The sequence below is a fragment of the Bolinopsis microptera genome, chromosome 7 (genome assembly GCF_026151205.1).
Source record: "Bolinopsis microptera isolate Bmic1 chromosome 7, MBARI_Bmic_1.0, whole genome shotgun sequence".
NCBI classification, from domain to species: domain Eukaryota; kingdom Metazoa; phylum Ctenophora; class Tentaculata; order Lobata; family Bolinopsidae; genus Bolinopsis; species Bolinopsis microptera.
In genome coordinates this window covers 15,510,569-15,538,342 of record NC_087078.1, presented here as the reverse complement: position 1 = coordinate 15,538,342, position 27,774 = coordinate 15,510,569, and the positions used below count along the sequence as shown (strand labels likewise).

At 37.8% G+C, this 27,774-nt stretch overlaps 1 protein-coding gene across 1 annotated transcript in view; it reads right to left on the bottom strand.

Moving 5' to 3' along the window:
• Nucleotides 1-27,774, bottom strand: part of LOC134818419 (kynurenine 3-monooxygenase-like) — a 927,626-nt gene that overhangs the window by 485,746 nt on the left and 414,106 nt on the right. The gene's annotated exons all lie outside the window — the stretch shown is intronic.

Sequence of the window (27,774 nt, the reverse complement as noted above, 5' to 3'; positions counted from 1 at the left end):
GTTCTAAGATTTGTAAAATTCTAAAATTAAATATAGTGCAAAGCAAGCAGCCAGCGCGCGCAAAAAACACGTGGTAAGTGATAACGATATTGCAATTGTTATACAAACGTGGTACACAAAATTCGCGCGTGAGAATGTTTTGACTTTCTTGCAATTTTATATATCATTGTTTACTTTTAACTTAGATCCCAATTTAATCGGCAGTCACCTATTGTAGTATTATGATACTTCACAAATAAAACACCAACATCTAACAGGTAGCAATAACAAATAAAAATATGGAAATAAAAAACAAATTACATTTTTCGATAATACATAATATTTACATTACCGTACAGTTCATATTCCAAGCAACTCTCTTAGGTTTGGAAAAAGCATCAAATTTGGCCAGCTCTTTCTTGTCAAGTTGTCTTGCTGTTAAGTTCTCGATTGAGATGTTGGCTAAACTGTAAACTGCTTAATCTATCGTAAATCGTTTAGTTACCCATTGTGCTTCGGAGTTTTTAAATAGCTTCAGTTTGCTAAAGGATTTTTCAGTACTGGCTTTTTTTTTATGAAAATCTTTTCAAAATTTACAGAACAGCAATAAATCGATCAGAAAATAAAACTGGTAAAAACATGCTTCCGTCTGTAAATAATGACGGGACACCAAAACACGATGAATGCATGACAAGTCACGCTCGCAAAAGATGGGCCCTTCAAGCAAGAATGAAATGTGATCTGTGATACTCAATATAACAAAATTAAAAGCAAATCATGAATTGTAAGCTGTGGTCAAAATATATGATAAATCGAGAGGCACACTCGTAAATGCACAGACAAAACATTTCACACGATACAAAATCTTCAAGTTCATTTATCAGCCTTCACTATTTCACCCTTCCGTATGAAATAGCTTCCAGACGGGTCGTCTGATCGCTTCTTCTTTAGTTCGGTAACGAGTTTCTGACCGCTGATACGTTCTTCGGGAGTTCTATTTGGTGAAATATAGACTGTCTTAAGACCTACTGTAACCGAGATAGTGAGATAAAGTGCCAGTGCTGTTACTACCTCTGAGTACAGTGTTGCCAGTTGCTGGGTCGCTGGGGCCTGTACAGTTATTCAGATTGGCACCAAAATCAACTTGAAGGCTGACAAGCTACGTAGCGAAAGATTTAATTCTTCAGTCAGGTCGTGCTTGTGGAGCTGGCTCAGTTGTTTTGCAGCTTTCGTCAGCGTACAATTGACTCCACATTTTGCTTAGTATGTACTATGTACATGACATCTTCCAACCGTAACGAAACCTGATTTGGGAAATTTGATGTTAATTTACAAATAAATTTGTAAACCACTTCCTTCTACAAATTTCACCACATGGCATAATACCTAACATAACTCCACAGATGCCACAATATTAAAGCTATTTACATGATTCAAAATAAACCTTAATACTTACTTCAATGTTTTCAGTCACATCCCAACTCTGCATATACATTGAGCAACCACACTCCACACATATCGGCATTCGGCATGTAGTTCATATAAACACATGCTATATCCGGGAATTTCATTAATGTAAAGGTTTGTTCATTAATACATTTTTTTAAACGTACGGAAACAATTCCTACAAAAATAGGTCACTCTTTGTAGTTACTAGTTGTGACACCATACAACAGCCATTTCAAATCATTACTACTTCTGGCAGCAAAACAAAGTCGGCTACAACTGCAAGTTCTAACAAATAACAATAATCATTTGAACAACTACCAATAAATAGAAAAGTATACATTTAAATGTTTAACATCATCATCTGGTAACAACCATACTACCATAAAAACTCGCTAACAGCATTAGATAATGGACAATCAGTACAGTGAGTACAGCTCACACACGCACTTTTCAATTGTATAATATATAAGGTCACCATCACAAACACTGTGCAACGATATTGTACCTTACCTTCAATTAGTTAAACAGCAGTTTAATGATATTTATTACCAGTCCCGACCAAATTCATTACTCAGAACATCGAGAACCCTGATTCCATCAAGTCCCTGGGTAACAGTACAATAGAGCATGTGGAAGACCGAAGACTTCATCTATCTGGGATCCAGAATCAGAGATAGTGAGAGTGATATCAGGGTTGGGAAATCAAGAGCATGGGGAGCATGCCACACACGCAGAAAAAAAGGTATAAGCTTAGGAAGTCTATCAAGATCAGAGTGTTTACAGCACTTGTCGAGTGTGTGTTTTTGTACGGTTCCGAGACTTTGACGAAAAGGCTGGAGAAGATGGTTGATGGTTGTTATTCGCGAATGTTATGAATGGCCCTTAACATCAATCAATATCGAGACCATGTCAGCAACCACAGCCTGTACAGTGAACTTCTCAAAGTCAGCTCAAAGATCACCCAACGAAGGCCCAGACTTGCAGGTCATGCTCAATTCAGAACAACTATAGAATTTCCAAGACCCTATTATTCTCTGGCCATATATTACAGCACGATCGATTGTTAGATGGCTAAACAACCAACTTTAATCCATACAATTCTAAAACTCTGAGCTAGCACTTTAATCTACAAATACACTTTTTATATTACTCATTGTCGCCACAGGTTGATCATGGACACTAACAGCTTAATTTGAGATAAATGACTTATGAGTTTCTCTAAAGTTAACTGTAAAGTTGTGTAGTCCAGTCATTGATGGACATTTATGGAAATGAACCTGCAAATGTTTAAATACTCACGGTAACAGTCTCCCAGCTCCCTGCTTGTGTAATTAAGCAATGAAAACAATCCAAAATTATCACATATGACATAAGTTGTAATAGCAGAAACTTTCTAACCGTACATTCATCCGCCACTGTTCAAGAACCTATACCACTGTTTAAAATCATGACGTGAGCACTGTACATCCAATCAGCTATTCCTTTAGTTAGGATGATAGCCAAAACTATAAGGATTTTAGAGAACTAGGGTAATAGTCATAATTCTAAAATTTGAGTGACTGTGTTAGTCAGCTGTGTATGCCATGCAGGGAGACTGTACCGATTATTTTTCCCCAGTCCATGAAACTCTAACGAATTTAGAAAGTATCTAGATAAGTAGGAGTTTGTTCAATTCCGAGAGCAATTATATTTATATCATAGCGAAATTTCCAACTATAATCCGCATGTGTCAGCCAGTACAGGAGACAAGAAGTCTGGCTACTTTACGACCGTTCCTCTGGGACCATTAGTAGAAGTAGCTTCTATCAGAACAGTGCCGTGGGAACAGAATTCCCGCCAAAATACCCGGTCTACCAAATAGTAATATTGATTGGAGACTGGAGTGTACGGTGTGCGGTGTGTTTTGAATTAGACTTACGGCTTACCTAGTTGTTATCCTAATTGAATTATCATCGGTACATAACATAAATAAACTACTGGTAAGTTTAAATACCAAGTGCAAACGTGTTCAGTCAATCGACCCACTGAACAATGAGTTCTACAAAATTAACTTATCTCCACTGAATCAGTTCCTCGTAATAAAGACTGAGCTAAAAGTAGAAACTGCTAAAACAACTCAGTAGTAAAAATTGATTGTACACCTTCCAGACTCCCAATGCAGTTCTACATATTCGACCAGCTGTGAGGATATTCATAATAACATACATTCGCATAATGTTAAAAGTTCGCGTAAACTTAGTACGGCATATTTGATATTTTACCCCATGGCCCATTGATGATTACAATTTACATGAACAACCGGTAACCTTAATATAATATACATTTTTGTAACATATACAGCAGCTTAAAACAGTTCTCCTCGTTACACTAACAATATATAATACACACAATTCACAAAATTGTTTCGTTGTTTATCACAAATTAACAGTAACATCACTAATCAGACGAATGACAAATTACTTAACGGCTGCGGGCTGTTTCGGATGTAATGTCTAATGTCAAACGACAATGAAAAGCGAACAAGATTCTGACATTGTGTAACCGACTTGTCATTAGTATAGCATGATTAGTGTCCAGTACATGATACATTTATTATTACCCTAACGCGTCGTCCCTCTGCATAGTCCAATCACAACCGTTAACATGTATCACGAGATAATATTTTATCCAACGCGAAAACAATCATGCGCAAATTACTGGCGATTTAATTACTAAATCGCGCGGCTTACATGTAAAATTATTTTCGCGCGGCTTCTTACTTTCCAAATTTAAATTTTATTGGCACACATTTATATTCCGTTTTAAAATTAAAAAATTGGGATGGCAACGGCCCTCGGACAAATCTAGCGAGCGAAGCGAGCGCGCTCCAGAAAGGGGGGCGCTTTTTGAGTTGAGCGGGGGGGCGCCAAAAAGTAACGTTACGCCACTGCACCCACTGCAAAAACAGATTGCAGATACAAGATATAACTCAACGAGATTAAGGTCATTTTGGCTCATCTTTTTACACAAGATAGAGGATGATTTGATCTTTATGAATACAATTACTTTATAATTATTGGCCTATGAGTTCTAGGTTGTCCAATTTTAAAACGCACATAAGTATAGCACGGGACTAATATGTAATAAGGCCCCATTCATATTTCGAAGCGAATTCTGATTCCTTTTATTTTTATATTATAGTTATACTATTATGTCGCATGATTTGTCAGGTCGGCTAATCTTTAATATTAACAGGAAAGTTGCTTTTTCCTGTAACAGCCTCCATTAATACGTCCAGCAAGCTAAATACAAGTTATAAACCTACGATATCGACATAAAATTCGTCGATCGAAGACTGAAATTACAAAGCAATTATGTGAATTGTGACTGTGAAGAATAATGGCTCTTTTCAATTGAAGCCCTACACATTACTTCTTCTCTACTGAAGTCCTAAACGTCGCTCCTGCTAGCTATTGAAGCCCTACACATTACTTCTTCTCTACTGAAGTCCTAAACGTCACTCCTGCTAGCTATTGAAGCCCTACACATTACTTCTTCTCTACTGAAGTCCTAAACGTCACTCCTGCTAGCTATTGAAGCCCTACACATTACTTCTTCTCTACTGAAGTCCTAAACGTCGCTCCTGCTAGCTATTGAAGCCCTACACATTACTTCTTCTCTACTGAAGTCCTAAACGTCACTCCTGCTAGCTATTGAAGCCCTACACATTACTTCTTCTCTACTGAAGTCCTAAACGTCACTCCTGCTAGCTATTGAAGCCCTACACATTACTTCTTCTCTACTGAAGTCCTAAACGTCGCTCCTGCTAGCTATTGAAGCCCTACACATTACTTCTTCTCTACTGAAGTCCTAAACGTCGCTCCTGCTAGCTATTGAAGCCCTACACATTACTTCTTCTCTACTGAAGTCCTAAACGTCACTCCTGCTAGCTATTGAAGCCCTACACATTACTTCTTCTCTACTGAAGTCCTAAACGTCGCTCCTGCTAGCTATTGAAGCCCTACACATTACTTCTTCTCTACTGAAGTCCTAAACGTCACTCCTGCTAGCTATTGAAGCCCTACACATTACTTCTTCTCTACTGAAGTCCTAAACGTCACTCCTGCTAGCTATTGAAGCCCTGCACATTACTTCTTCTCTACTGAAGTCCTAAACGTCGCTCCTGCTAGCTATTGAAGCCCTACACATTACTTCTTCTCCACCGAAGTCCTAAACGTCACTCCTGCTCTATTGAAGCCCTGCACATTACTTCTTCTCCACCGAAGTCCTAAACGTCACTTCCGCTCTCATGAAGACCTGAAAATTTCTCCTGCATTTACCTTACTTAGTCCTTAGAAAACACTAATAGAGCCCACATCACCCCAAAGACCTTGAAGATCTAAGTTGACAATAGTTGGGTGAAAGACTTACCTTCTGGATCAACCGTCATACTAAAGCTTAACTAACAAGAATAGACACGATCCTAGTTGATGAACATCAGCTCACGCCAACAACGGCTCATTGAAATACTTCTAAATGGACAATCCGAAAACTATAGTTTTTTAATAAATGAAATAACAGACTGGAGAAAATAAAATTTCCTTGAAGACCAACGAACAATTCGTGTAAATTATTTTTAATAGAATATGGAGAAGAATTAAATCTGTGAATTCGTGTTAGCATTTGATTTTCAATATGTGAGATATTTGTGACAAGACCCATAGCTCCATAGCTTGTTTTTTCAAATTTTGGACGTATAATAAAAACCCCGTAAAGATTTTATCTACCAATAAAATCTTTTTCTGTGTCCGTAGGGATCTGTTATAGATTGAATCGAGCTAGTTCCTAGCTCTCTCCTGATTCTTCTAGAACCTTCCACGAGGACCAAATATCTCTTGATATTTACGGGTTAAACCACTAGTCCGTAAAGAGGACAGTTAAAACCACTAGTTCGTAGAGAGGATAGTTAAACAACGGTTAACTACCTTGTTTTAATTATAAACTTAGACCTCTCCGAAACATGTAGGTTTAGCGTAAGGGTCAAGGTTCTGCGATCTTAGTTTGTTCATTATTCCAATTATTCTGATTTTACCATCATACTATCTTTCGCTTGAACTTCGAGTATCTATCTATTCTCCACGCACCGGTGATAACAACAAAATAGATGATTGTTGATGAACTAATTGCGAGGACAGAAGAAGTAATGGTATCTCAGAGGCACAAGTTTCAGGTCCGACCCGGTTGGGAACGCGCATTGAACTAATAAACAAAACAAGTTTCAGTTAAGTTGCAAGTATAATAAACTTGTTGGTTGCAACTAAATATTACATAAGTTACAGCAAGTTAACAAATAATAATTACACAATTAAATTGAACACAAATTTAGTATTGTAGATACCCAAACTGTTCCATAAAATTATATTTTCATCAGAATGGGTTTATTGGTTAAACAAAAAACGTAAATGTTATCACGAATTACATATATCCTATACGAATATGCATCATACGTCATAACATCATATGAGAAAACGTAATATAAATAGAAATATACAGTATTTCCTTGAAATTATATGGAACAACTTGTAGCATTCAATAAATCAAATATTTTTATTATTAATCAACTATTATACAGCAAACACAAGATAATATTAAATTAAATCATCAAATCGAGTGGCACGAGTAGTCTCGACTCACCCATAGCAGTCTCCATAAGACTCTATCATGAGCTTTACACTACCACGTTAGAAATTACTTAAACTAAATTTTTTATTTACCAATCACAATAATTTTGTTTTGTCATAATGTCTTTGTAAATAAAAAATCAAATAATCATTGAACGAGTCTGCCCCTCTTCCGTAGTAGTCAAAAACATCCTAAACATTCAAATCTGAAAGAAAGAAGGCGGAGTGTCACAACCGCTCTGAGCAACGAGCCCAAGCAACTTCAACTGCTTTCTTGATCGTTCAGTAAGGGGTCTGACATTACATCTCTTATATAAAATCCGGTACTGATAACCGTAGGCCAATAAGTGTGATGTAACTGTCTCAGATGCGTCCTTTGAAGGAACGGCGACAGATGCCATTCAGTTTCATGAGCAGCCCAGTTGCTACATTATACAACCACACTGAAGTGTCAAGAGCTTCGTACAGCTTGACTTTCGGTGACTCTCACTCACTGATCTGAACAGAACTATTCAACCAACTTTCTTGTAGGTGTAGAAAGGCAACATTGGCTTTGTTTGCGTCTGTTGACAATATCTCTTTCTGAACAGAGCCTTTGATCCTAATTAGCACTGACTCTCGCCACTCTTCATCTCCTCTCCTCTATTTTATTGCCATGGGCATCTAAAGCATCTGTATCTGCCAAATACACTCGTGTATACACCGTCTTTGATTCGTTAACAAAGAGACTCCAACCTAAGTATATCACTGGCAATCTCTAGTATCTTTCACCAGCTCTGACCATCTTCACTCAGAAGCTCACATCATCAGCAATAGGCCGGACCTCCTAACGGAAGCCTCTATCAAGGACTGGGGGGTTCGGTCTAGGAATCGTGACACTGATCACGGCACGATGTGAGTTTCAGGGCACCGGCAAGGGTCAAATGCTAAACACATCTTTACCTGCCAGACTGTCTCCCTGGTAAGCGCCAATATTAATCACAAAATTCACCAGACTCAGATCAGTTGACCGTCACCATTGAGCTTGGTATTTGAGAGGAGTAACTGGAACTAGGCTAATGTCGTCTCTAGAGCAACCTGCATCAATGAGGAGTGATGATGTCCTTCTGCGGATAGGTATAAACGCAGCGGTCATGTTCAATGTTGAATACTATACTCAAAACATCGCGCCTGGTAACCACTGATGTCAACATCTCTGAGACCTATCCAGGTCAGCACAAACTGCGACCCTGCTTGTATGCGCCTGCCAAGGTCCAGTGTACATATCCAACGGGGTAATTGATTCTGTTCAAGGCTACGAGGATAGGACTTTTCTAGATCCATTTAGCAATGTGCGGGCCGATAGACTTTTGCGGACCTCGGGGTTTTCCTGCTTCTGAAGGGTGTCAGGATACCTTCTCCAATAGTTGGGATGTATGTGTTGGGTCTCAAAGGGAGAGATTGTAATCCTAGCCAACTCACAGTGGAGGGGATATCCCAGCAGCTTTCATTAGAGCTCATTAGGTATACCGTCAGGGCCACACGGCTTCTACCGATTTCGCAAGCTCATAACAGCACGCCACCTTCTTAGTGTTATGGGACAGAGAGGCTCCAGGAGGGTCTAGATGCTGGAGGGGGGGTTCATCTTTTGTCATTGAACTCAATATTTAAAGTATCTTTAATAGCCTAATGAGTCAGAACCTAAGGTGTTCCCGTCGGCATCGTGGACAGTCCCTCCGTCTTTCTTCATCCCACTGGGCCAAAGGTTCTATTCGCTTCAAACATGCTTCTGTCAGCTGTCGGTTTTGTCGATGGACATCTACTAGGGCGTTAGCTGCGGCCTCATTGATGGATTTCAACCTCTTTTATGGTACTTTTGAGAATGGTTGATTCTTTTTCTGAGGTCACTCTGTCGCTTATCCCTGTGAGACTACATTCTTGCTGATGACATTCTCCTCTGCTGAAAGTTTTAACGACAGTTGATCGTCGCCGTACTGATGAGGCTTCCCGGGGGCACTTACCAACCACCTGGACTGCACATTTACTCAATATACCAAAATAGCAGAATTTTGCAGAAATAGCATATTAGTTAAAACTCTCCAATCAATTAGTACTTTTAAAAGGAATCAAAAAATTTAACTTAATAATCAGAATCTTTAAAGGCGATTGACATCAAACCTTATTTTGTCAGACCTGGGCCGCTTATGTACAATGTAATTCACAACCAAGTTTTAAAACGTGCGACCACAGGATTATGGTCAGGATTTCACAATCACCGCAAAAAGAGCGGGAGTCTGTTAAACAGCCTTAAAGTTAGTACACATAAAATATCATCAATTTGTTTAAAATATTTCACAGTGTCTTTTGAACCCTTGAGTCTACCCTTGGGAACACCATCTAGCCTTCCAGGTGGTAATATGCTTCGCCTCTGTGTTGATACGCAGTATGCTCGCAAACAGACCATTATCAACAATAAAGTCCAGTAGGAACTCACCGTATCTTTTTCTCAGACCATTACCGAACTGACCAATATATTATTACCAGCATCATACACTTTCCTACTGCAATCTCCTAAAAAGGCGGGCGTTAAAAAAACCACAACAAAACAAAATCGAATCGAGCTGGTATAATTGATAGCAGTTTTCAGATCAATGAAATATGATTGTAACAATGGATTACCTGTGACCCTACTGATGTCCATCATCGACAATCTTCTTGGTTGGTCCGACTCCGTTAAACGATCCTGATCAAAACGATAGATCCTTTGTGCTGTGAGTCTTATATCAATGAAATCCACTCTGTTACTAAGTGAGTCTACCATGCAACACTGAAGGTTACAAGGGGCTGGGCAGATTAAAAACCGAGACCATAATGATACCAATTGTCTGATTGGGCTAGTGTTACAAGTTGTGACCGTCAATAAATTGTTTCTCGAAGTCACGGCATTTTGTCTCTTTGAGACACACTACATCAAAAATGATAACGTTTATCGTCACTTACTAATGTTCTCTCCAAAGAATGTTACCTTTAATACCATTGAGGTTCCACTTGAAAATGTTCAGGTCGAAGACATCGGCATAGGAAGAATAAGGGAGCCAAGTCGACTGCTAAGCGAGCCACGGTCTGTTACAAACTGCCATTCCCCCCCGCCAGCAAGCGGGAGGGCGTCACTTCCAATTCCATCCTATTTTTTACTATAATTATTATTTTTAATATATTATTAAATTGGTTTCGTTTATAGATTGCCTGCAGAGGGAGAATTTGCAAGAATAAAAGCAATGCTTCAAATTTAATATCTCCGCTGCAGGAGTATTATAGCCCCCTCCCGGGTTGCAACATTGCCCATGTTAGCCACAAATTGTAAAAAACGAGAAAATATACAGTAGTTTTTACAGTTGTACAGTTAAAGTATAGTCGTTATATAATCATAGTAGTACGTTATAAAAAACGTATAAAAGTTGTATAAAGAGTAATTTATTTAGCGATACAGTTTTTTACATATACTTTTGTATACAGTTATAGCATAGAAACATATAAACATTTAGTAAATTAGTAAGAGGCATTTTTTTAAAAGTATAAAAAATTTAATTTAAGTTACAGTATATTACAGTTTATAGTAAAAGTATATCTTTAGAAATATACTTATAGTCATTATGGTATACAGTATATAATTATGCGGGTTTTAAGTTATACGAAATAAAATATAAGTAAGATAGAAAATTACATAGTTTTAAAATTTAGAGTGTATTTCTATTATCATTATAGATTAATTATTCAGAGTCAAGAGTCATTATTTTTATAACATAGTAAAATTATATACATTTAGTAAAAAGTACAGTTATACATTAGACAGTATTTCATTTTGTAAATAAATAAAAAGTACATTTATTTTTTTAAAAATACAGTATATACGTTATATTTTAGTAATATTTTTTTACTTTTTTGGGGTTTAAAAGTACATTTTTTATAAGTATTAAATGTAGAAGTTTAGAGAGTAATTACATTTGTGTACTTTGACTTTAGAGATAACAAAAAATTTTAATTTAGGTAGTATAAGTATAGTACATTATATTTTATTAGAAGTTTAGAGAAATTTTTGTTTATTACAATTTTAGGAAACATTATACTTTAAAATTTACAGAGTAAGTTATGTAATTGAGCGTGTACGTTAGAGGTATAGTACGTTGAGAAGTAGACGTTTTTTTTTGAAGTATGTAAAGTAGTAGTCAGTTGAGTAGGTGTTAGTGTAAAATTTTTGTTTTTTGGGTCGTGAAAAGGACTTTAGTGGTTTTCAGGTAGAAAATTTGTTGTAGTGTACAGTTTTAAAGAAAGTAAGTTGTAATAACAAAAGAAAAATTTTAAGAGAGATTAGTTAGCATTAAATTTGTACTTTTCCTTTTCGTAAGTGTATACAGAGTATACATTGTAGAATAAGTAAGTATTTAGAAACATTAAAAAGTTTTTGTAATTATATAATAGACAGTATTACAGTTATAGTAGTTAATTTAGTATAATATATAATTTAAAATAGTACATTATAAAATTTAGAACGTATGTACAGTATAGAGTAAAACAGTAGTAGTACAGTTTAGTAGAAATAGACAGTATAACAGTTAGTAGTAAGTATTAGTACAGTTAGTAGTATATACATTTATTACAGTAAAGTAGTAGTCAGTAGTCAAACAAAATATACAGTTATATAGTATACAGTAGTATTAAATTAGTAGAAAAGTATAACAGTAGTAGTTATAGATATACATTAGTATTAAGTTAGTAGTCGAGTAGTACAGTTAGGATATAGAATACAGTAGTAGTAACAGTTAAGTATATTAGTAAGTAGTACATTACGATGAAAGTACAGATAGTATACAGTTATATAGTATACAGTTTATAGCATAGTACGAATTATTACATTATGAGAGTATACAGTATAACAGTAGAAAGATTTAAAACGGGTAGTAGTACATTTAGTTACAGTAGTACATTTAGTACAGTTAGAATTATACTTAGTAGTAGTACAGTATTTAAGATCATTTAGTAGACAGTAGTACAGTAGTATACAGTTAGTACAGTAAGAAGTAATACAGTAAAAGAAGTAGTACAGTAGTAGAACAGTTAGTAGATAGAACAGTATACATTAGTAGTATAGTACAGTGTAGTACAGTTAGACATATAGGTACAGAGTATAAGTAATAAAGGTTAGTAGTACAGAAAGTAGAGCATTTTAAGATAGTACAGTTTTAGTACGTTAGGAAAACATAGACAGTAGAATAGTACAGTTATATAGAGTACAGTATAGTACAGTAGTAGCAGTAGTAAAAAAGTTAGTACATTAAAGTATACAGTATTGGGAAGTTAATTTCTTAGTACAGTAAGTAGTACAGTAGTATCAGTATACAGTATTAGTACAGTTAGTATAGTAGTACAGTAGTAGTACAGTTAGTAGTAGTAGAAAGTGACAGTTGAAGTATGTAGTAGTAAACGGGTAGTAGAACAGTTAGAAAGAAGAGTTTTACAGAGTATACATTTTAGTAATATAAGTAGAAATTTAAAAGGTATAGTAGTACAGATAGTACGAAAGGTAAGTTTTACGTAGTAAGTAACGATATAAGTTAGAAAAGTAGTAGCAGTTATTAGACAGGTAGACATTAGTACATGTAGAAAATTAGTATTAAAACAGTAAAAGAAGTTTAGAGTAGTACAGTATAGTACAGTATAATAGTACAGTAGTAGTACAGTTAGTATAGGATACAGTTAGTATGCAAGAAAGTTAGTAGCATAGTTACAGTAGTAGTACATTTGAGTAGGGGCCAGGTGCGAGTCTGTAGTAGTAACAGTTAGTTTAGCATATACAGTATAATACAGGTAGGTAGTAGTTTACAGTAGTAGTACAGTTAGTAGTAGTTAGGAGTACAGTAGTATATAGTACAGTAGTAGTACAGTTTTTTTAGAGTACAGGATAGTACATTAGTAGTATTAGTAGTATAGTTAGTATTAGTAGTTCAGTAGTATACAGTTAGTAATATAGGAGTACAGTTTTAGTTGCAGTATACATGAGTAGTACAGTTAGTAGGAGTGTACGTATATACAGTTAGTATATAGTACTTAGTAGTACAGTTAGTAAGTAGTATAGTACAGTTAGTTAGGATGATAAAGAGGTAGGTAGTACTGGTAGTAGTATATACCAGTATATACAAGTTATACAGTAGTCATTTTAGTAGTACTAGTTAGTGAGCAGTAAAGTACAGTAGTAGCAGTAGTACAGTTATTAATACAGTTAGTAGTAGTAGTACAGGTTTAGTTCTGTATAGAAGTAAGTACAGTAGTAGTAACACTGTAGTAGTAGTAGGAGTACAGGTAGTAGATATACGTTAGTATGTAGTAGTTCTGGTTGTACATATACAGGATGAGCTGAGGTTCTGGAGTAGACTGGTTAGGTTACAGGAGTACAGGAGGAAGTACATGATTAAAGGGAGTAACTGTTTAGTACAGTTTGTAAGTAGTAGTACAGGTGTGAGTTAAGTTTGTTGAAGAGTAACAGTGTGAGGTATAAGGGAGGAGTAGTATACTGTAGTATCAGTGAGTAGTATATACAGGTGTTGTACATTAGGAGCAGTAGTATATTAGGTAGTACGGGAGTATTGATACAGTTGAGTGAAAGGTAGTAGTATTAAACAGTATAGTAGTATGACAGGAAGTAGTATCAGTGAGGTAGAAGGATAACGGGGGAGGTCTGGGATAGTATGTATACTGTATGTAGAGCAGGTGTAGTTATCAGGAGGAAGGAGTAGTAAAGGTAGTAGTATTTGTAACGTTTAGTACGTGGGAGGTAGATTGGGTACAGTATTGACAGGTAGTTGGAGAGTACAGTGTTGTGATAGCAGTATAATGGGTGTAGGAGCATAGTACAGTAGGTGACTTACAGTTAGTAGAAGTTGTCAGTATAGTAAAGTGTAGTAATGGAGTAGTATAGTTCAGTGAGGATAGGAGTTCAGTAGGTAGTACTGGTAGTCAGTAGGAATGGAGTATTACAGTTAGGAGTTGAGGACATAGGAGTTCAGTTGAGTAGTAGTTTTCTGATATATAATGTTGGTATAGCATGTAGTACATAGTAGTGACAGTTTATAAGAGTATACAGTGGTAGTACAGTTATATATAGGTACAGTGATAGTAGTAGTTCAGTAGGGAGTACTGTTATGGACATAGTACAAGTAGTAGTACAGTTATAGTGAGAGTATCAGTTAGTGTAGGCAGTTTGTATGAAGGTGTAAGAGTAGTACAGTTAGTAGGAGGATTGTACATAGTTTTATGTGGGATATTAGTAGTATACAGGAGTTGGGACTGTGAGTTTGTAGTAGTAAAGGAGTACAGTAGTACAGGTAGTATGCAGGAGTACATAGTATACAGTTTGTACAGTTATGACGTTTAGTACAGGTATAGATTTACAGTAGTAGGACAGGGTTATTGTAGCTCTATACCTATTCGGTGCGTAAGCACCAACCACTCGAAACATAAATTTATATTCCTGATATACCGTGCAAATTTACTTATCGAGCGCGAGCCTGCGTGTTTCAATGGGCATTTTGGGTCCCGCCGGTTAACTATCGCCAATGCTGCGGGGGATCATGCGCCGGGATGGAACGTAAAAAAGGGAGTCGTTACTTCGCCAATTTCACGGCGTGACGGTTTTTTTGGGCCAGCCGGCGCCGCGAAAGTTTTTTTTGTGTTTCGCGCCAAACTTCGCCGAGAACAGTTGAAATCAGAAAGAGGTTAACTTTCCGCCACAAAAACACAATATTTTGAAAACTTTATAATTGCAGTTGTGTGCATCATGGCAACTAAATTTGCCCTTAAATAACAGACATATGCTAATATGCTCACAGAATTAATTAAGGATATATTTGTAAAATATTATGGGAAATATGCATGCAGTAAAGTTTAGGTGCCACTTTTTAGCAATATTTTCATGTTTCCTGAGTTTAATTGACATAGTAAACGTTTATTTTGAATAGGAAAATACCGTCATAACCATTTGTTACAAAACAATACTATTCAAAAACCTCGATCTCCTAACAATTCAAAACGGAAAATGAGGTGATTTTAAATAATAGTTGGGCGAAGTTCCGCAACACGGCATTTTTAAAAACCCCACTAAGGTACCTAATCACGCTTTCTTAGCAATAGATTACCGCCGCCTAATGAGTGTAGTCGCGCGAGGATTTGTATATGCGCGTTTTTTAAGTTGCGTACTTCTTAGCATAATGATTTATTTGAACGAAAACGTCAAAATTTACCGAGAAATCGACCTTTTTTACTATTAACACATTTTGAGGACGTTTCTGATCAGAAATTGGCACGAAAAAATATCGATTTAAAACACTTGGGGTAGGGTGGTTTTGTTCAGAACAGTATAAACATTCCATTATGCAGCGTCCAAAATTGAGATTTTACATAGTTAATACGCTGCTACAAGCATCATATATTTGAGCCTAAGGTTCTACTTCATGAAGATGACCTAGGGAGTTAATGCTGAAACCGAAAGGCGAGGCAACGAACAAGTAGGACTAACCACTATTTTCAATAGACAATGTTCGTTGCACAATATTATGTTTAGTGCGCTAGGCAACTTGAAGCGTAAAGACAGGCATAAGTACAAAAAACACAGCACAAGCAACTCAGTGTTTGGGGGTGACTAAATTCCTTCATTATAACTGATAACGTTGCTCGAGAACTCCGAATTATAGTTGGTTTTACAGCCCTAGTTACGCTTTTACGCTTGGCTTATTCCTGAAAATTGTTTAGGTTCCTCATACAAACAAACCTCGGCTCTAAGTCGTCTAGGCGCTCTGGTCCTGTTTTCCCTCTCTGTTCCTTTTACTCTCTCTCCCGATCCTGACTCTCTCTCCTACTCTAGGACCTGCCTCTCGTTCGCCGGGTCCTGACTCTCTCTCTGGGCCGGAATCTCTCTCCTGGAATCCTGACTCTCTCTCTGATCCTGAACTCCCCAGCCACTCTCTCTCTGATCCTGACACTCTCTCTGACCTGTACTCTCTTTTCTGGTCCTGACGTTCGCTCTCTCGGTCTCAGGTCCTGAACCTCTCTCTTTCTGTGCCTGAATCTCTCCTCTCTGTCCCCTACATCCTCCTTCTCTGCTCCTGGACTCGTCTCTCTGATCCTGACCTCGCGCTCTGGAGGTGGCCTTACTCTCTCTCGAACCTGACTTTTATATTAGTTTCTCTCTGTGTTGGTCATGACTCTCGCTCTTACCTGACATCGCTCTCAACCTATGGTCGGCCTGGCTCTCTCTGGTCCTGATTTCCACTCTCTGGATTCCGACTCCTCTCTCTGGTCCTGAATTTCTTTTTCCTCTCTCTCGTCTTTCCGTCTCCCCATCGGCCAGCCCTCCCCCCCCCCCCCGTTCGCCTACGACTGCTCTCTCGAGCCTTCCTCCCTCTCACTCCTCAAGTCTCCTCTTTCTCTTCTAGCCTCTCCACTACTCCCCGACCCTTCTCACCGTCTCTTACTATTCCCTCCCCTTCGTGCTCCTCTCTCCATCCGCCTCTCCGGCGCCCCCCCCTCCCTCTCTCCTCCCTCCCTACCCTCCTCTTCCCTCATCCTCCCTCCCCCCCCACCCCCCCCCCACCGCTCCCCTCTCGCCACTCGTACTCCTTCATACCTACCGTCTCCGGTTACTAGCCGGCAACCACCAAAGTCTCTCTCATCTCTACTCTCTCTCTCTCGTCTCCGTACTCTCTCTCTCTTTCTAACGTTCTTTTTCTCTCTTTCTCCTCTCTTACAACATACCTCTCTCTCCATCTCCCTACCGCCTCTCTGTCCTTCTCTATTCTGCTCTCCCTCTCCCACTCCCTCTTCTCCGTCCTCTCCTCTCGACTCTCTCTCTCTCCGCCTCCTTATCCTCCCTTCTCCTCTCACCCGGCTACCCCCGCAAGCACCCGCCGTCGGAGGAAATCCCCGCAGCCTTCCCACTCCCCCCATTCCCCACCCCCCCCTCACCCCCCCTCCCACCTCCACATACACCTCCCCCCCAACCCACCCAACCGCTTGCTCACCGTTGTTGGGATGTACCACACCACCACCACCCCACCCCATCTCAACCCGCACACTCCTCCCAACGACTTCCTCCCTTCCGCCCTCCGCCCTCCCCCTTCTGCCCCAACCCTTCCCTCATCTCGTCTCTCCGCTCTCCCCCCCCCCCACCCCCGTCCTTCTCTCTCTCTCTCTCCCTCTCCCTCTTCCTCTCACCCTCTCTCTCATCAATTTTTCCCCTCTCCTCTCTCTCTCTCATCTCCTCGCCTCTGGGTCCTGACTGTCTCTGGGCCTAAACACACTCCTGGGTCCGGGACCTCATTCTGGGGTCCTGTCTGGTGTCTTCTCGCTCTCTGCTTCTCTCTCTCTCTCTGGTCCTGGCTCTCTCTGGTCCTGACTCTCTCTCTCTCTCTGGGCCTGACTCCCTGGGTTCAGACTTGCTCTGGTCTTGACTCTCTCTCTCTCTCTGGTCTTGACTCTCTCTCTCTCTCTGGTCCCGACTCTCTCTGGTCCTGACTATCTCTCTCTGGTCCTGACTCTCTTTAGTCCTAACTCTCTCTCTCTGTCCTAACTGTCTCTGGTCCTGAGTGTCTCTTGTCCTGGCTGTCTCTGGTCCTGACTCTCTCTGGTCCTGATTCTCTCTGGTCCTGACTCTCTCTCTCTCTGGTCCTGAATCTCTCTTTGTTTTAGACTTGCTTTGGTCCTGACTCTCTCTCTAGTCTTGACTCTCTATCTGGTCCTGACTGTCTCTCTCTGGTCCTGACTCTCTCTCTCTCTGGTCCTACCTCTCTATGATTTTGGGCCTCGCTCTGGTCCTGACTCTCTCTGATCCTGACTCTCTCTGGTCCTGACTCTCTCTCTCTCTCTGGTCTCTAATGAAGCGTAAAAGCGTTATTGGGCTTTAAAACCAACTAAAATCGATTTCTCGTGCAACGTTAGCAGTTAAATGAGGAATAGTCACCAAAATGAGTTGCTTGCCTGCTGTGTTTTTTCGTACTTTGCTCTTTACTTCGCTCAAGTTGCAAAGCTGCAATAAAAATAATATTGCAACGAACATTTCTATCTGAAAATTGTGTTAGTACCTACTTGTTCGATCGCCTCGATCTTTCGGTTTCAGCTTAACTCCCTAGGTCATACCATGAGTAGAACCATATAATAGGATCAAAATATATGTTGCTTGTTGCTCGTATTAACTATAAAAAATCAATTTTGACGGATAAAGAATTGTTTATAGGTTCTGAAACCTAGTTAAATCGATTTTTCGTGCAATTTCTGATCAGAAACAGTCATCAAAATGAGTTAATAAAAAGGTCAGTTTCTCGATAAATTTTGAGTTTTCGTTCAAATAAATATTTTGCTAAGAAGTAAGAACTTAAAAACGCGCATATTCAATCCTCGCGCGAATAAATCACAAGGAGGCGAATATATTGCTAAGAAAGCGTAGATTTAACTCTCGCGCAAATAAATTATAAGGAGGCGAATATTTTGCTAACAATGCGAAGATTTCATTCTCGTGTAAACAAACTAAAAAGGAGCGTGCAACGCGCGTCAGACCGTTATTAGGCAAATATTTTTTAAAGAATTCGAGTAAAATCGATTGAAATATCACGAAGTTTTAAGTTTAGAGAGAAACTGGATCATCTGCATATCCAATATCCATGATTGACGAATTAGTTATTTTACTGTTTACAAACATAACTTAGGTAATTCACAAGAAGTTTTCTTCGAGTTTGACAAAATATATTTTTCAATATATTTCCCTGGTGGACTTTAGTGCGTGTTCAGAAGGTAGTTGACTTTAGTTCGGGTCAACTTACGGTCATATCACGTGATCGATGTTAGTAGTACCTGTTCGATCATTGAAGGTGAGGATTGCCTCGATCTTTCGGTCTCAGCTTAAGTTCGACTCCGTAGGTCATGATTAGGGCTGTAAAACCAATTTAAATCGATTTCTCGTGCAACGTTGTACAGGTGAGGAACAGTCACAAAAATGAATTGCTTACCTGCTGTGTTTTGTCGTACTCTGCTCTCCGATCAAGTTCGATCAGTTGAGGTGAGGATTTCCTCGATCTTACGGTTTCAGCCCTAGGTCAAGAGCTGTAGAACCGAAGGATCAATACAATATACCTACATGTTGGCGTTGCTTGTTGCTCGTATTAACTATAAAACATAAATTTTGAGGAACAAGGATTTGTTTATAGGTTCTGAAACCTAGTTAAATCGATTTTTTGTGCAATTTTAGGTCAGAAACAGTCATCAAATAGATTAATTAGACGGTCAATTTCTCGGTAAATTTTGAGCTTTCGTTCAGATAAATATTTTGCTAAGAACTGCGCGAACATAAAAAACACAAATTGAATCCTCTCGCAAATAAATTATAAGGTGGCGAATATTTCCCTAAGGAAGCGAAGATTTATTTGCGTCGCGCAAATAATTATAAGGATGCGAATATTTTGCTAATAATGCGAAGATTGCATTCTCGCGTAAACAAACCAAAAAGGGGCGTGCAACGCGCGTCAAACTGTTTGGCAATTATTTTTCCAAGAATGCGCGAGTAAATCGATTTAAAATATTACGGAGTTTTAAGTTTAGAGAGAAACTGGATCATCTGCATATCCATGATTGACGAATTAGTTATTTTACTGTTTACAAACATAACTTAGGTAATTCACAAAAAGTTTGTTGGTTTAAACAGTCGGGGGCCCTTGTAGAACAATCTCGAGGCGTCCATCTCTCAATCTTCAGGTATCCACTGATTTCACAGCAAAAATTTCTAGTCAATAACAGCATGAATCGTATAGCTCTGGGTGAATATATTCGGGGCGACGTAAAACGTGCCGTCTGCAATCCAGTTGCTACCATGCCAGCGTAGCAAGGTTCCGGGCTGTAGAGAAGGCAACGAGTAACGACTCGTACATTCCGATCTGTCTTCCCGCCGAAGATAACAAAGGGCTCGTCCCGTCTCGTGGAGGTGCCTGTAGAAGGAAGGAGGAATTCTTCTGAGGTCTTCGCTTCAGAGTGCTGTGCAGATCCGGACGCCTTGGCTCTACTGCCTTGGGCTGTTCAGCAGCTTTCCGCTTGAGTGCATGCTCGGCTCACATCCTTGGATACGAGAACCAGCCACTTTTGGACCTGGCTCACGTCCGTTATGTGAACACATGCCGAGAGCTCAAACACTTCTCAAACACAACTACTTACTAAACTGTCATGTGAATAATATGGATCACATCACAAATGATACGTCACTGATTGGGCCATGTCATGTGATACCTAGCTGTGGGAGGCCGGAATGAGAGGTTCCTAGTTGTCGGTCACCGCTAAGTTCTAACACTAAAGTTCGCTAGGTAGATTCGCTACTGTCCAATTGTTTAAATTTTGTTGTTTCTAGCGGAGTACAGTCTAAGTCATAGGTACCGCACTCTAGTTCGGAAAATGATGTTTTGTTAAACAAATCGAAGCGGTTACTGTTAGGTAGGTAGTCGTACTCGTACACAGTTATAATTAACAAGTTAACATCAACTAAAGTTTAATTGGTAAATATAAACACACTTTAACTATGAGCGTGTGTTTTAGACCTCATTATAACCGGCATTAGTGCAATAATTCGTACTGTGGTTTGATATTTGAAACGGGATGAAGTTTAGAATTTTAACTGCTAACACTCTAAAAGTAATCTTTCGCACTACACTGACTACAGTATGTGTCGCACTACAATCCAGGTAGCGTACTCTATTATATTCAGTGCGACACAATATCCTATCTTATTTCCAAGTTCAGGTCAGATCCTATCCTTCTTTTGGATCATAAACTCATCAAGTGATTCGTCAGGCCGGTTCACGTTACTTATTTCGAAGTGATCTTGTGGACGCGATTCGTCGGTCACGTTATGTATTTCGATCCACTGATCATAATTCCTTCGGGTCAGTTCAATCCACGTATACAGTATGTGATCCACTGCAGAGTCGTAAGCAGCATATGATCCTAATTCCTATCACAAATGAAGTTATGTAAAATATAAGGTGGCAAAGATTTTTCTAAGAAAGCGTAGCTAGATTTAACTCTCCCGCAAATAAATTATAAGGCGGCAAATATTATGCTAAGAAAGCGTAGATTTAACTCTCCCGCAAATAAATTATAAGGTGGCGAATATTTTGCTAAGAAAGCGTAGATTTAACTCTCGCGCAAATAAATTATAAGGTGGCGAATATTTTGCTAAAAAAGCGTAGATTTAACTCTCGCGCAAATAAATTATAAGGAGGCGAATATTTTGCTAAGAATGCTAAGATTTCATTCTCGCGTAAACAAACTTAAAAGGAGCGTGCAGCGCGCGTCTGACCGTTTGGCAAATATTTTGCTAAGAATGCGCATTTTCCTAACGTAAAATTCGCCTCCTTATGAAATATTTGCATCATCACGCGCAGCCTGGCAAATACATCATAACACGGCGCATATTTTGCTAAGATGGCAAATATTTCGTTAGCGCGGCAATTATTTGCGTAACATGGCAATGTTGCAACCCGGGAGGGGGCTTAGTAGTAGTACAGTAGTAGTACAGTTAGTAGTAGTAGTAGTACAGTTAGTAGCAGTAGTACAGTAGTAGTACAGTTAGTAGTAGTAGTACAGTAGTAGTACAGTTAGTAGTAGTAGTACAGTAGTAGTACAGTTAGTAGCAGTAGTACAGTTAGTAGCAGTAGTACAGTAGTAGTACAGTTAGTAGCAGTAGTACAGTAGTAGTACAGTTAGTAGCAGTAGTACAGTTAGTAGCAGTAGTACAGTAGTAGTACAGTTAGTAGCAGTAGTACAGTAGTAGTACAGTTAGTAGCAGTAGTACAGTAGTAGTACAGTTAGTAGTAGTAGTACAGTAGTAGTACAGTTAGTAGTAGTAGTACAGTAGTAGTACAGTTAGTAGTAGTAGTACAGTTAGTAGCAGTAGTACAGTTAGTAGCAGTAGTACAGTAGTAGTACAGTTAGTAGTAGTAGTACAGTAGTAGTACAGTTAGTAGTAGTAGTACAGTAGTAGTACAGTTAGTAGTAGTAGTAGTAGTACAGTTAGTAGCAGTAGTACAGTAGTAGTACAGTTATTAGTAGTAGTAGTACAGTTAGTAGCAGTAGTACAGTAGTAGTACAGTTAGTAGTAGTAGTAGTACTGTAGTAGTACAGTTAGTAGTAGTAGTACAGTAGTAGTACAGTTAGTAGCAGTAGTACAGTTAGTAGCAGTAGTACAGTAGTAGTACAGTTAGTAGCAGTAGTACAGTAGTAGTACAGTTAGTAGCAGTAGTACAGTTAGTAGCAGTAGTAGTACAGTAGTAGTACAGTTAGTAGCAGTAGTACAGTAGTAGTACAGTTAGTAGCAGTAGTACAGTTAGTAGCAGTAGTACAGTAGTAGTACAGTTAGTAGCAGTAGTAGAGTAGTAGTACAGTTAGTAGTACAGTTAGTAGCAGTAGTACAGTAGTAGTACAGTTAGTAGTAGTAGTACAGTAGTAGTACAGTTAGTCTAAAATCTAAATCTAAGGCGCCAATCTAACACTGCTTCCCTATCATTTACTATTGAATAAGAAAGCATATTAACTGAGATGGGGAGACAGGAGGTACTTTTATAAGTAGGCTTCGGATCAATTTGTTTTCTATTTTGAGCAATGATCTAATTTTTTGAAATCATTAATCATATTAAAGGACTTTTAATCAACTTGATGTGGTAAAAGATAAAGTAGCTTGCAATAATCGTTGGGACCATTTGTATAGGTATGATTACCAAATAAAGGTGTCAATGTTTGATGAGCAATGATCTCATTTTTCGGAATCATATTAGGACTTTTAATCAACTTTATGAGAAAAAATAATGTAGCTTGCAATGAATGTTGGGACCATTTGTATGGGCATGATTACCAAATAAAGATGTCCATGTTTTAATCATTTTTACGTTGACGACCTTAATTAATTTAATATAAATAGAACTGGGCAGCGGCTGGCTTTTTGTGTCGAAAATTATAACCATCTACATTAACCACACATTGAAGCACCAAATTATGTATTAATGCTTTTCATACAAAGTTACAACAAAGTCTTCATGTTATGTATCCTGGGTTTGAACAGGATATTACCCGCTTACCCATCGCGTAAATATTCCCATCGGTACATACGGTAATACTGAAATATAATATATTTACAATAAATTATGCAATCACAACATTATAATGTAGTAGTACAGTTTGTAGTAGTAGTACAGTAGTAATAGTACAGTAGTAGTAGTACTGTAGTAGTATTGTAGTAGCAATAGACAGTGGTAGTACAGTTAGTAGCAGTAGTACAGTTAGTAGCAGTAGTACAGTTAGTAGCAGTAGTAGTACAGTAGTAGTACAGTTAGTAGTAGTAGTACAGTAGTAGTACAGTTAGTAGTAGTAGTACAGTTAGTAGCAGTAGTACAGTAGTAGTACAGTTAGTAGCAGTAGTACAGTAGTAGTACAGTTAGTAGCAGTAGTACACTGTACAGTACAGAAATGATTTAATCTTCATTTGATTTCAAATCGTAAATCAGATCGTTGCTGTAGTAACGTACAATGTTCTGGTTTTAATCAGTTATGGAGAGCCTTGAATTCAATGGTTGGGTGTTAACTTTAGTCTATACTTTTCTGAATAGATTGTATTTTGCTTTTTATTTCTGCGTACCAGGTGCTATATTTGCTGTAATAAAATTCTATATTATCTTAATCAACAAAATAAATTCAATTTCAGAATCTCAGATACAAGTTATCATAAATTAAGCATAAAAACAAATTAAACGAGCAATAAATGAATATACAAATTAGCAAAGTATGTTTTGAAAACATATTCGGCCCTGCAATTAGGCAATGTCCATATTCTTTGCTCAATACTCATAGAAAAGCAGGGAAGGATTATAATTTATATTATAAGGGAAAATGTATTAATTTTGGCCCTTTAAAGAATGCTCATATTTAACAAAATTATTCTATTATTATTAAATCTGACAGTTTAAGAAATCCTTTATCCCGTCTTAATTCTATTATATTGGTATCTCAGATTATTAATATCTTGTGGAATTCGGAACTTTTAGACAAATTTTAATTTTAACCAGCTTTTAAGGCAAATTGAACTCTAACTGACGCATTTAAAATGCGTCAGTTTCACAATTAATACATCATAGTAATAGTTATCTAACGTATTGCACCACATCACCATAGACCATAGTAATATTTATGATATTTTCTAATTCTACTTACTTACTTTAGGTGACATTCTGTCTAATTCTAATGTATACAATAAAGGTGTCTTTATGGAAAAAATAGTAGCTTATGATATCAGAGAATAACTGACATTTCACAGGTTTTTACTTTGAGACCTTCTTTAGTATCCCATAATGGAGAGGTACTAGCGATGCTGTTACTTAATTACATCAACCAACATTCTGCCTACATATCATATATTATATTATATATAGAGTTTATAGCATCTCCTGATCTTAGAGTTCTATGAAAGCTAAAAATAATAAATAACTGCTACTTTATTTTTAATAGTCTGTGATTAAGACTTCCGAGCAGTATATCTAAAAATCAGAATATTAGAGGTTACAATGTACAATATAGAATTGGTTGTGTTTATCGAGTAATTGTTAAAGTGCCTACTGTCAGTGGGCCGTGGCCACTTATTTTGAACATTCGTGAGAAGGTCCACAACTGGTCGAACGGATTTCGAGTAACAACGAAATGCAACTAATGGAAATTATAAAGTATTCGATTTAAAAAAAGTTGATCACAATACCTTTCTATAAGCTCTCTATAATTTTATCCAAGGTTAAAACTTCCCCTTCCTTCACTGTTTCTCTCCCAGAAACAGCAACCGATCGTAATTCTAAAAGCCATTATCAGAGCTGTAACTGTTTACTTGGAGTTAAAACTGCAACATGGTCACACCCTGCTGACCTGTAGGTGGATTGTGGACCTGACGCGTTCTTGGACATTGTCCAAGTTTTAAAATATTGAAATGCAGCCACGTTGTTAGTGATCACCAGGCCATGGCAGTACTTAATGTCACATGATGCTGAACTTACTGAAAGCACAGGTGTTCGGTTATTGGTGATTGCAGCAGTTATTTAGAAATTGCAGTTATTTAGAAATTGCAGTTATTTAGAAATTACAAGTTGCAAGTAAGGAGCCGCAACCAAACTGTAACAGTGTGCCAATGATGCCGACGAGCAATGGCACACAGCGTAATAAAGATAACTTATAAATTTCGAGCTTTTAGCATAATTCTATTGTCATTTTGAGCTATTATTTACCAACCTTTAGGTCATACTTTAACAGCAGTTTAAGTATGAGGTTACACTTAAAAAGGAGTTTAAGTGGCAACTCTACAAATGTTATTCACGGAATTTTCTATTAAGTGTCACCCTTAATTTCTAAGAGTCACACTTAAAATCCCTTAAAATTGGTATTTACCAAATCGATTCATACTTATATTTGGTTCTTAATAAGAATATTTTAAAGAGCCAGTATTTTCGGCTGAGGTATAATTATTATACCCAAACCATGTTTAGTGTTCAACAGAAAGTAATTATAAAAAACGTGGTAATATTATGTTTTAGGTATTAAAATCTCATATACAAATGTTTCAGAAAGTTGAACCTTAAGCGTACAGATTTAAACTTCGGAGTGAATTGTTTTAGTATCCGATTAGTGTCTAGCAGGTTACTTCTACTTCAAATATTAATGGCATGAAATGAGACATAGGTATTATATCTTCAATGGAAAACAAGCTGTTTTGCTTGCTATAACTGGGAATGTAGCCTGTAATCATTGGAAGGCTTTAGCTTTGCCTTACACTCAGCAATGTTATCACACTTACGTAAATCATGAGATAGATCACACCACGATATCACACCACAATATCACGCCACAATATCACGCCCATGTGAAGTGTAGACAGGCTTAACCTGTCTTCATTAACCTGCGTTTAGCACACAAGTGCCAACTTCTCTCTCTCTGTTCTGCGAACTTACATAACGTCTATTGTACCAATAAAAAGTTAAGGTATTTACTTTTTTAATGAGCAAATATATCTTATTTTCAACAGTTCTTAATGTTACAGAGTTTTGTATTAACAGGAAGAGATGTAACAGAGCCAATATATTTACTGAAGACGATTTACAGACGTATTTTGAAAGCTCCTGCTTACTAAATATTTCGTATCACTTATATGTTTTTAAAAGTTTGAATAACCCCCTCCAGGCCAATACATTTAATGAGGCCATGGACCACAAGTCTCCATTAATGGCAGCCCGCTAGTAACTAGTTTTACTGCCTTAAATAGTGTTACCTTGTTAAATATTGTGGTCACGTAAAATTATATAAGTATTTACTGATACTCAGTGCTTGGTAAAGTCTGAGAATCGGCATTATATTATATGTTACTGAAAAGAAAGGATTGATTTAAGTTATTGATTAAGTTATTGAAATGTACATTATTTTGAAATTCTGCAGCATATGAGTCGGCAAATACTTTAAATTTAATTAATAATCGCAAGGCACAATCTTGAAGATAACTTACTCTTACAGTTTTAAAATTTACAATGCAATATGTCAACATCAGTCGGTGACTTAGGTAAATAACTGGGTAAGCAAATAATATAGCGAATTCGATAACAAACTATTATAGGACATAGGTAGGTCACTATAATGCTCCAATAAATTAAATAGCCTAGTAAAACATGTTTTATTTATAGCCAGTTATATCCTATTATTATCGAGCTAGTCGTTTTCTTCTAGACTCTTCTTTTACAAACTTCTGTGGAAGACTATGGAACCCTCAAGTGAAAACTTAATAAACAAGTCAGAAACAAAAGTTTATCACATTGTTTATAACATTGCTTAACATTTAGGCAAAGAAAAGGAACACTATACGGCAAAATTTAAATTTCATTGGACTGTTGGGAACAATAGATCGACTAATGGCAGACGTTGTAACATTTAAATTTGCACAACACTTGTTCTAGAACGTGACAGGATTCTGATATGATAAATGAGCTGTCCAGGATTAGGATCGTGTAAGCGTTGGTGGGATGAGGATCCAACCAGGTGCGCCCCAATGGAGCTCTAACTGCTATTCTATCTAGCTCCTGTTTGTGCCCCTGAAGTTGCACGTGGGCGGATTACCGGCTTGTGATTGGTCCGTGGAGGGGTGAGAAGAGTTCTGATTGGAGCTTGAGGGATTTTGTGGACCTTGTCACATGGAGGGTACCGTTTAGTGATCAACGTCCCTCCCCTCTGCGCAAGGCATGTCAAAATGCGCCTTCTGTTTCAGGTGCTATTGTGTCATTACATCATGTGTTATTATTAATAATCAGGTACACGATCAGAAAGTAGAATACTCAGTGGAGTTATATCTCAAAAGTGGTTTTGGTTTCAAGATTTTGGTACTGGGTTTGAGGATTTGCATTCAACGTGGTGATCATACGTGATAATGGGCCATCAAGGCTAAGGTTACTAAATCGATTTGGTTTTCATTTGAGGGTTCATTCTACCAATCCTAATTTGGACAACCCATTCATTAATTCGCTTTAATCGTTCCTTTGGACCTTTAAATATGGAGTCGGATAAAGGAAACGATTCTTAGGTTATTCACATTGAAACACTGTGTTATAAGATC